The sequence below is a fragment of the Dermacentor albipictus genome, unplaced genomic scaffold, assembly GCF_038994185.2.
Source record: "Dermacentor albipictus isolate Rhodes 1998 colony unplaced genomic scaffold, USDA_Dalb.pri_finalv2 scaffold_18, whole genome shotgun sequence".
NCBI lineage: Eukaryota > Metazoa > Arthropoda > Arachnida > Ixodida > Ixodidae > Dermacentor > Dermacentor albipictus.
Window position 1 is genome coordinate 5574623 of NW_027225572.1, and position 11013 is coordinate 5585635.

Here is an 11013-nt window from a genome sequence, read left to right on the forward strand (position 1 = left end):
ACAGAACAGGTATTCCGCTTTAACTCAGGAAGAGGACCTTGGCGTTGAAGCAATGAACGACAATCTTGCGGGCATCATTAAGGAGTGTGCAATGGAAGTCGGTGGTAACTCCGTTACGCAGGATACCAGTAAACTATCGTAGGAGACGAAAGATCTGATCAAGAAACGCCAATGTATGAAAGCCTCTAACCCTACAGCTAGAATAGAACTGGCAGAACTTTCGAAGTTAATCAACAAGCGTAAGACAGCTGACATAAGGAGCATAATATGGATAGGATTGAACATGCTGTCAGGAATGGAGGAAACCCAAAAACAGTGAAGAAGAAACTAGGAGTTTGCAAGACTCAGATGTATGCGTTAAGAGACAAAGCCGGCAATATCATTACTAATATGGATGACATAGTTCAAGTGGCTGAGGAGTTCTATAGAGATTTATACAGTACCAGTGGCACCCACGACAATAATGGAAGAGATAATTGTCTAGAGGAATTCGAAATCCCACAGGTAACGCTGGTAGAAGTAAAGAAAGCCTTGGGAGATATGCAAAGGGGCAAGGTAGCTGGGGAGGATCAGGTAACAGCAGATTTGTTTAAGGATGGTGGGCAGATTGTTCTAGAGAAACTGCCCCCCCTGTATACGCAATGCCTCATGACCTCCAGCGTACCGGAATCTTGGAAGAACGCTAAGATAATCCTAATATAGAAGAAAGGGGACGCCAAAGACTTGAAAAATTATAGACCGATCAGCTTACTGTCCGTTGCCTACAAACTATTTACTATGGTAATCGCAAATAGAATCAGGAACACCTTAGACTTCTGTCAAGCAAGGGCCAGGCAGGATTCGGTAAAGGCTACTCAACCATAGACCATATTCACACTATCACTCAGGTGATAGAGAATGAGCGGAATATAACCAACCCTTATATATAGCTTTCATTGATTACGAGAAAGCGTTTGATTCTTTTGAAACCTCAGCAGTCATGGAGGCATTGCGGAAACAGGGTGTAGACGAGCCGTATGTTAAAATACTGAAATATATCTATAGCGGCTCCACAGCCACCGTAGTCCTCCATATAGAAAGCAACAAAATGCCAATAAAGAAAGGCGTCAGGCAGGGAGATACGATCTCTCCAATGCTATTCACAGCCTGTTTACAGGAGGTATACAGAGACCTGGATTGGGAAGAATTGGGGGTAAACGTTAATGGAGAATACCATAGTAACTTGCGATTCGCTGATAATATTGTCACGTGGTGGTGACGTTAAGAACACAGTAGCAATACTGTGAAACACAAAACTAACTTTTATTGGGCGAACCTGTGCCCAAAAAACAGGCCACACTTATAGCACAACGATAGCGGCGAACACGGTCGGCGATCGTCGAAAATCTGAACAGCGGGTCAACCGCGTCGGCTTTTATAGAGCAGTCGTCGAATGTTCCAGACTAATCGTTCGCACCCGCGTGCTTTCCACAAAGTTCTACACCATTCGCGTCAGGTGACGAAATCAGATAACATAAGGTTCGGCGACAACAGACATCTGATAGAAGCAGCGATAACTTTCCAGAAACTTCGGATATATGCAGGCGCGTCCCACGCTGTGCGATTACATTTGTTAGGCGGCGAAACGTGGTTGCCCGATAAAGATAAGTACACGTGTCAATATCTCCCTCTTAAAAAGCATCGACCCGATGCTGCAAACAAACGAAAGTAATAAATAAGCACTCGTAGCAAAGAAATTAAAATAAGGAAAGTTCGTCAGCATTCGTAAAACGGTTTAAGACGCACTACGTGGACCACTTCAGGTCGTGTGCGACGTCGCTGCGAGTGCGAAATGCCGTCTGACACGACCTCATGGCCCAGTGCGCCAACACGTCGGATGACCTTGTAGGGTCCGAAATAGCGTCGGAGTATAGTTTCTCACTCAGTCGTCGTCGGCGTATCGGGGTCTATACCCAAAATCAGTCGCCGGGCTGGTACTCGACGAAGCGTCGTCGGAGGTTGTAGTGTCGGCTGTCGGTCCTCTGCTGGTTCTTGATTCGCAGGCGGGCGAGCTGCCAGGCTTCTTCGGCGCGCTGGAGGTAGGTAGCGACGTCAAGATTCTCTTCGTCAGTTAAATGCGGCAGCAGGGCGTCGAGCGTCGTCGTCGGGTTCCTGCCGTAAACCAACTTGAACGGCGTGATCTGTGTTGTTTCTTGCACCGCCGTGTTGTAAGCGAATGTTACGTACGGCAGGACGGCATCACAGGTCTTGTGTTCGACGTCGACGTACATTGCTAGCATGTCGGCGAGGGTCTTATTCAGCCGCTCCGTAAGACCATTCGTCTCTGGGTGGTAGGCAGTTGTCCTCCTGTGCCTTGTGTTACTGTACTGCAGAATGGCCTGGGTGAGCTCCGCTGTAAAGGCCGTTCCTCTGTCGGTGATGAGGACTTCTGGGGCGTTATGACGCAGCAGGATGTTTTCGACAAAGAATTTTGCTACGTCGGCGGCGCTACCTTTCGGCAGTGCTTTAGTTTCAGCGAAGCGGGTGAGGTAGTCCGTCGCCACGACGATCCACTTATTTCCGGTTGTTGACGTCGGAAAGGGTCCCAACAAGTCCATCCCGGTCTGCTGGAATGGTCGGCAAGGGGGCTCGATTGGCTGCAGTAATCCGGCTGGCCTTGTCGGCGGTGTCTTGCGTCGCTGACAGTCTCGGCATGTTCTGACATAACGGGCGACGTCGGCGGTCAGGGGCGGCCAATAATACCTTTCCTGTAGCCTCGACAGCGTCCGGGAGAATCCAAGGTGCCCAGCGGTTAGATCGTCGTGTAGGGCGTGCAATACTTCTGGACGCAGTCCTGACGGGACAACAAGAAGGTAGTTGACGCACACTGGTGAGAAGTTCTTCTTTACGAGTAGGTTGTTTTGAAGCGAGAACGAAGATAATCCTCGCTTAAATGCTCTAGGCCACACGTCGGTGTGCTCTTCCAAATACGCGATGAGGTTTTTTAACTCAGGGTCTGCTCGCTGCTGTACAGCGAAGTCTTCTGCGCTTAAAATGCCGAGGAAGGCGTCGTTATCTTCGTCATCTTGCGGCGGCGAGTCAAAGGGGGCGTGTAATAGGCAATCGGCATCAGAGTGTTTTCGTCCGGACTTATAGGTTACAGTGATGTCATATTCTTGCAGTCTTAGGCTCCACCGCGCCAGCCGTCCTGAAGGATCCTTTAAATTCGCTAGCCAACACCAAGCGTGATGGTCGCTGACGACTTTGAATGGCCTGCCATATAGGTACGGGCGAAATTTCGCTGTAGCCCAAACGATGGCGAGGCATTCCTTTTCGGTTGTAGAATAATTGCCTTCCGCTTTTGACAACGACCGGCTAGCGTAAGCTATCACGTGTTCATGACCATCTTTTCTCTGGACTAGCACGGCACCGAGACCTAGGCTACTGGCGTCAGTGTGGATTTTGGTATCGGCGTGCTCGTCGAAGTGCGCAAGTACGGGCGGCGACTGCATGCGTCGTTTGAGTTCTTGAAATGCGCCGGCCTGCGGCGTTTCCCACTTGAACTCGACATCACATTTAGTTAGCTGTGTCAGCGGCTCAGCGATACGTGAAAAGTCCTTGACAAATCGCCTGTAGTAGGCACACATGCCAAGAAATCTACGCACTGCCTTCTTGTCGATGGGTTGCGAGAACTTTGCAATGGCAGCTGTCTTCTGTGGGTCGAGGCGAACTCCAGACTTGCTGATGACGTGGCCTAGGAACAGAAGCTCATCGTAAGCGAAGCGGCACTTTTCTGGCTTCAGAGTGAGCCCTGATGACTTGAAGGCCTCTAGTACTGTCGCAAGCCGCCTAAGGTGATCGTCGAAATTTTCGGCGAAGACGACGATTTTATCCAAGTAAACAAGACAGGTCTGCCACTTCAATCCTGCTAACACCGTGTCCATGACGCGCGCGAATGTTGCAGGCGCCGAGCAGAGTCCGAATGGAATGACCTTGAACTCCTAGAGGCCGTCTGGCGTGATGAAGGCGGTCTTTTCGCGATCTCTCTCGTCGACTTCTATTTGCCAGTAGCCAGACTTGAGATCCATCGACGAGAAGTATTTTGCATTGAAGAGCCGATCTAATGCCTCGTCTATCCGTTGTAGGGGGTATACATCCTTCTTTGTGATTTTGTTCGGTCGACGATAATCGACGCAGAAACGTAAGGTGCCGTCCTTTTTCTTCACCAAGACAACAGGGGATGCCCACGGGCTTTTCGACGGCTGGATGATGTCGTCGCGCAGCATTTCGTCTACTTGTTCTCTTATAGCTTCCCGTTCTCGCGGCGAAACTCGGTAAGGGCTCTGGGGGAGTGGTCGAGCGCTCTCCTCGGTTATTATGCGATGCTTGGCGACTGGTGTTTGTCGAATTCTCGATGACATCGAAAAGCAGCCTTTGTATCGTTGGGGCAGACGTTTGAGCTGCTGTTGCTTAATCACGGAGAGACTTGGATTAATGTCGTAGTCTGGTTCGGGAACCATGGTAGTCGGGGTACATGCGGCGGAATCCGAGAGGACAAACGCATTACTGGTTTCCAGAATTTCCTCGATGTACGCGATCGTCGTGCCCTTGTTGATGTGCTTGAACTCCTGGCTGAAGTTTGTCAGCAACACTTCAGTTTTCCCTCCCTGCAATCGAGCGATCCCTCTTGCGACACAAATTTCACGGTCTAGCAGTAAACGTTGGTCACCCTCGATGACGCCTTCTACGTCGGCAGGCGTTTTGGTGCCTACGGATATGACAATGCTGGAGCGAGGCGGGATGCTGACTTGACTTTCGAGCACACTTAAGGCATGGTGACTACTAGAGCTCTCCAGCGGTATCGCTCGATCTTCCGACAGCGTTATGGACTTCGACATCAGGTCAATGATTGCACCGTGTTGGTTCAGGAAGTCCATGCCGAGAATGACGTCCCGCGAACACTGTTGGAGGATAACGAAGGTGGCAGGGTAAGTCCGGTCATAAACGGTAATTCTTGCCGTGCAGATTCCAGTTGGCGTAATGAGGTGTCCTCCAGCGGTCCGAATTTGGGGACCCTCCCATGCAGTCTTAACCTTCTTCAACTGGGCGGCGATGTGTCCACTCATGACGGAGTAATCAGCCTCTGTGTCGACTAAGGCAGTGACTGCATTGCCGTCGAGAAGCACGTCGAGATCGGTGGTTCTTTGTCTGGCGTTGCAGTTGGGTCTTGGCGTCGGACCACGGCTGCGTCGTGCTGAACTGAAGCTGGAACGTCGCGTCGTCAAGTCGTCTTTCGTCGGTGTAGTCTTGGCTTCCCGACTTCTTCGGGACGGTGTCGTGTCGTCATTAGGTCGTGGAGATGGTTTCTTCGTCGTCTTCGTCAGCGGCGGAGGATCTTCGTCAGTTCGACGAACAGCAACCGCAGCTCCATCGGTTGCTGCTTTTAGTTTTCCGGATATGGGCAGAGCGGCCCCCGGGCCGGGCCGGTGTATGGTCGGCGCTGCGGCGACAGGTAGCGGCCTGGTGACGGCGAACGGGACGGTTGTCGAGGGCTCCATTGAGTAGCGGCGAGGTAGTCGGCGATGTCACGAGGGCACTCTCCAAGCTGTGGACGCGGCGCGTTGACGGCGAACCCTCTCAGTCCCAAGTCGCGGTATGGGCATCGGCGATATACATGGCCGGCTTCTCCGCAGTGATAGCAGAGTGGGCGGTGCTCGGGGGCTCGCCAAATGTCTGTCTTTCTCGGGTAGCTGCGCTGGGCGACGGGTGGCCGTGCTGGCGGCGACGGAGGTGGTCGACGGAATTGCGGCGTTGCCGGGCCCTGGCGTGGTCGCGGAGGGGGACCTTGACGGCGTACGACCGCGGCGTAGGTCGCCGCTTCGGGCTGGGTTTGCGGTAATTGAGGCTGCACTCCGGAACTCGAAGCGACCGCTGAACCTCATCTTTAACGATGTCAGCGATCGAGGCCACTTGAGGCTGCGACGACGGGAAGATCTTCTGAAGCTCCTCTCGTACGACTGCCCTGATAGCCTCGCGCAGGTCGTCGCAGGACAGTGACTGAACTCCGGCATAGTTTGTAGAGTTGGTGCTGCGGTGGAATTGCCGGTTTCACATCTCGAGTGTCTTCTCGATGCTAGTGGCCTCGCGAAGAAACTCGTCGACGGTCTTCGGTGGGTTTCGTACCATACTGGCGAAAAGTTCCTCCTTTACACCACGCATTAGTAGCCGGACTTTCTTTTCCTCCGACATTTCCGGTCGGCGTGGCGGAATAGGCGGCTCATTTCTTCTGTAAAAATCGCGGTGGTCTCGTTAGGCAGCTGTACTCGGGTTTCTAGTAGTGCTTGGGCTCGTTCTCGGCGTACGACGCTTGTGAATGTCTGCAGGAAGCCGCTTCGGAAAAGGTCCCAGGGCGTTAAGGTGGCTTCTCTGTTCTCGAACTACGTCCCGGCAGCGTCTTCCAAGGCGAAGAAGACATGTCGCAGTTTGTCGTCGCTGTTCCAGCTGTTAAATGCAACGACCCTCTCGTACATCTCGAGCCAGGTTTCCGGGTCCTCGAATGTTGAACCGCGGAACGTGGGGGGCTCCCTGGGCTGCTGCAGCACGACGGGGGATGCTGGGGCTGCCATTGGGGTGGACTTGGTGGCAATCTTCCTGCTCGCCTCAGGTAGAAGTCCGTGCTCTGGTGGCAGTCCTTGCAGTCGGCGGCTAGCACGCTGGTCTTGGGCGACTTTGGTTCTGTCCTCGGAAATCGGGCTTGGATCGCGGCTTTGCGGGGGCGTTCGGTACATGAACGCACAAGCACCTCCACCAAGATTTCACGTGGTAGTGACGTTAAGAACACAGTAGCAATACTGTGAAAGACGAAAGTAACTTTTATTGGGCGAACCTGTGCCCACAAAACAGGCTACACTTATAGCACAACGGTAGCGGCGAACACGGTCGGCGATCGTCGAAAATCTGATCAGCGGGTCAAGCGCGTCGGCTTTTATAGAGCAGTCGTCGAATGTTCCAGACTAATCGTTCGCACCCGCGTGCTTTCCACAAAGTTCTACACCATTCGCGTCAGGTGACGAAATCAGATAACATAAGGTTCGGCGACAACAGACATCTGATAGAAGCAGCGATAACTTTCCAGAAACTTCGGATATATGCAGGCGCGTCCCACGCTGTGCGATTACATTTGTTAGGCGGCGAAACGTGGTTGCCCGATAAAGATAAGTACACGTGTCAATATTGCCTTGCTGAGTAACTCAGGAGACCAATTGCAATGCATGCTCACTGACCTGGAGAGGCAAAGAAGAAAAGTGGGTCTAAAAATTAATCTGCAGAAAACTAAAGTAATGTGTAACAGTCTCGGAAGAGAACAGCAATTTACAATAGGTAGCGAGGCACTGGAAGTGGTAAGGGAATACATCTACTTAGGGCAGGTAGTGACGGCGGATCCGGATCATGAGACGGAAATAAACAGACGGATAAGAATGGGCTAGGGTGCGTTAGGCAGGCATTCTCCGATCATGAACAGCAGGTTACCATTTTCCCTCAAAAGGAAAGTGTATAATAGCTGTGTCTTACCAGTACTCACCTGCGGGGCAGAAACCTGAAGGCTTACGAAAAGGGTTCTACTCAAATTTAGGACGACGCAACGAGCTATGGAAAGAAGAATGATAGGTGTAACGTTAAGGGATAAGAAAAGAGCAAATTGGGTGAGGAAACAAACGCGAGGTAATGACATCTTAGTTGAAATCAAGAAAAAGAAATGGGCATGAGCAGGACATGTGATGAGGATGGAAGATAACCGATGGTCATTAAGGGTTACGGACTGGATCCCCAAGGAAGGGAAGCGTAGCAGGGGGCGGCAGAAAGTTAGGTGGGCGGATGAGATTAAGAAGTTTGCAGGGACAGCATGGCTACAATTAGTACATGACTGGCGTTGCTGGAGAAGTATGGGAGAGGCCTTTGCCCTGCAGTGGGCGTAACCAGGCTGATGATGATGATGATTGCCCATTCAAAAACTCTCTGCCGGGATCCAATTGACAGCATCTTTGATGGAATATCTGATCATAAAATGGTGGGCCTGGCAATGACACTCAATCCTGTCGCAAAAGGAAAACGCGAGCAATGGCTTGTTCCTTTGTGTGCACGCGCTAGCGATATAGGTATTTTAGAGGCCATGGACAGTTCCTTCTCACATTTCGTTTCTGAGTATGAAAATAATGTCTCTGCGGACCCCTTGCGGAACCACTTAAAATCTCGTTAATCAGTGAATAAATAGCTTCGATCCAATAAAACACCACGTGAGACGTCTTGCTAATTCCTGGAAAACGCGTCAGCTACATCCTTCACCATGTACCTTTGATGTGCTGTCTCAGTTACACTTAAATATGAAAGATGTCATCAAAAAAGGTAAAGACCACTACCAAACCGTTCGCTTAAAAGGGTTTCTTGCTGCCTCGCCGCAGAAGGTCTGGTGTTATCTACGCCCTAGGAAAAAAAGACCCATCAGCCTTCTATTAACAAGAATCGCTGTTACTGACCAGGCGCAAATCGCTTATGTGTTCAATGAGTACTGTTGCTCGTTTTTCATTAATGACGGCAGCTACATTCCATCCTGGCATGGTTTTAACGACAGCCCACTGTTACGTTTCGCCTACGACGCGCGGTAAAGCCAGTGCGGATGCAACGGACGCCGGGGCTTCGTTCAAAGCGGCGGACATTTTAGCCCGTTCGGAGCGGCCGCGACGCATCCCCGCCGAGCGCGTCCCGGCATGTTCATTGCCACGTGTCTTTGTGTGTGCGTATGTGTGTGTGTGCCCACGCTTGTCAAAGCGCGGCAGCCGGGGAGAGGAGCTCCCCAAGTGTGAAGCGAGGAGGTCTGACCGGCGCCGGCCCGGCTGATGCGTCACTACACTCGTCTCTACATGTCTCTCAGTCGGTCCGTGCCTCGCTGTCACGTGGTGTCATCTCGTGACCTTCCTTCTTGCCCGCGACGCCAAGAGTATAAAAGCAGCTGCTCCCGGACGCCAAGAGAGAGGCTCCGATCAGGGGTGGCACGCTCTCAAGTTCAACAAATGGCCACAGAGGGCGAAAAAATCGACCGCGCGCCGCTGCTAACAAAGCCGACCTAGTAGCATCACCTCGGGATGCGTTCGTTAGTTCCAACATTTCCCGGTAGAGGCGTCGTAATAAGCGCAATTTTTTCTTACAAACTTTCTCTTACAATTACCGAAGCATTTTCTTTTACATAAAAACAAGGCAAAATTATTATTGCTAATTAGATATTGTACTTTTTGTTAGTAAGTTTATTGTTTCTTCGCCAATATAAACGCAAATAGCGTTCAGCATCATCGATCTTTCACGTGATCTCTGGCCTGGATTTAAAATTTTTACCGGTATTTCTGAGTGCACGGCGGCACGGATTCATTCGTTCGTACACTGAAGACTGGTTGCTTCTTTGTTTCTAAAACTAGTTTCTTGCGCTTCGATGTAACTTGGGGTGAAGTTACGTGTTTGCAAGCGGACATGTAAGCCTGGCAGTTGGGTTTCGGTCGTGAGCCATTCGGAACAGGTCTGCATCGAAACGGGAGCTGGATTTTGCTGCGGCTGACAACGGCAATAACGGTGAGTCGTTTAACACCGCTGCTTCAATCGTTATAAAATATCCGTCTCATTACCTTCCAGGCGGGCACAAGTTAACGAACTAGATCCTGCATTACATATGGGCAGTGAGGATCTCAGTTGCTCTTTTCTAAATAAACCTTTACTTGCGAGGCTGTCGTTTGGTTTACACACACAACCAGGAAAGAAAGAGCGATATCGGAACGCGCGTCTCATTTTTCATGTTATTGTAGCCGTGGTTGTAGGTGACTGAGTAGCCTTATCAATATACATATTAAACTTTTTTTTCGAGTCGGCCGGCAACGCCTTTCGTCCACAAAACTGAATAATCCTTTGGTAAAATGAAGTGAAAGTACAGAATTTAATGTATTAAACAGTTGCAAGCATGATAATTCACCCATATTTCGTACTTGTTGGTTCCAAATGTTCTTGCTGTTCAGATTGGTTTACCGTAGGGCATTTATTTTTGCAGTAGTGAAGCGGTGCATCACGTTCGTGCAGAAAAATAATGCATCAGTTCTAATAGCTTCATGACTTTAATGCATTTGCTTGTAGAACTAGCAGTGTGATCACTTCTAGTGTATAAATGAACCCACAAATGTTCTCATTTGTGATCTTAATAGTACTTGCGCTGTTGACATGCATTGTAGTTAGGCAGACCTCAATTTTATGGACAATAGCAATATTTATTTAACATGCTGCTTAAGCACCCTAGAACAGACAGTGTACATTTGCATGTGTTCTGTAGTCGCAAATCATTACAACATATATGTCACACCTTTTTGCATTTCATATTGCAAAACATTGCTTTTTCAATTTCTGATTCAGTCAAAATTTCTGTTCCAGACATGCAGTAATGAGGACGGCGCCAGTATAAAGCAACACACTCCACGCACTAAACAGAAGCTGCTGCCTGCTACAACAAGGTCATTGTGTGGACATTGGCTACTACTACAAGGTAAACAACAGATGGTTCAGAAATAAATATGTTTGATCTATGCTGTATTGGCTTGCTGTTTGCAGCAGATATGAATGTTTGTTCATATTTATGGTTCAGTGTAATTGGTTCGAACATATAAAACACAAATAAATTTGGCTAGTCTGTGCTGTATTTCATGTGTCACCGTTTTGCCCCAACAGAGTCTATGCCAAGCACATCTTGGTCGTCACAGGAGCTCCTATCTGCACTAACAGGAAGGGGCTGGAGCCGAATTTGCAAGGCTTTCACACCAAGAACAAAGAAGCACATGCACAAGAATATGGATGAGATATCAAGTCTGCAAAGGACTGTGTTAAGACTGCAAAGAGCTTCAGCCACCATTCCACCAGCACGGACATTTGGCTGAGTCATCCAGGTAACTCAAAAAGGACTTTCTAGAAATTCTTCGTCTTCAGATGCACCTGCAACATCTGACCAAG

General features: G+C 49.9%; 1 long non-coding RNA gene across 1 annotated transcript; it reads left to right on the forward strand.

Moving 5' to 3' along the window:
* Nucleotides 1-9512: 9512 nt before the first annotated feature.
* LOC139052094 (uncharacterized) lies at nt 9513-10812 on the forward strand. The gene is made up of 3 exons (XR_011509700.1): nt 9513-9597; nt 10441-10552; nt 10735-10812. It is a non-coding gene; the product is annotated as an uncharacterized lncRNA (long non-coding RNA).
* Nucleotides 10813-11013: the final 201 nt, after the last annotated feature.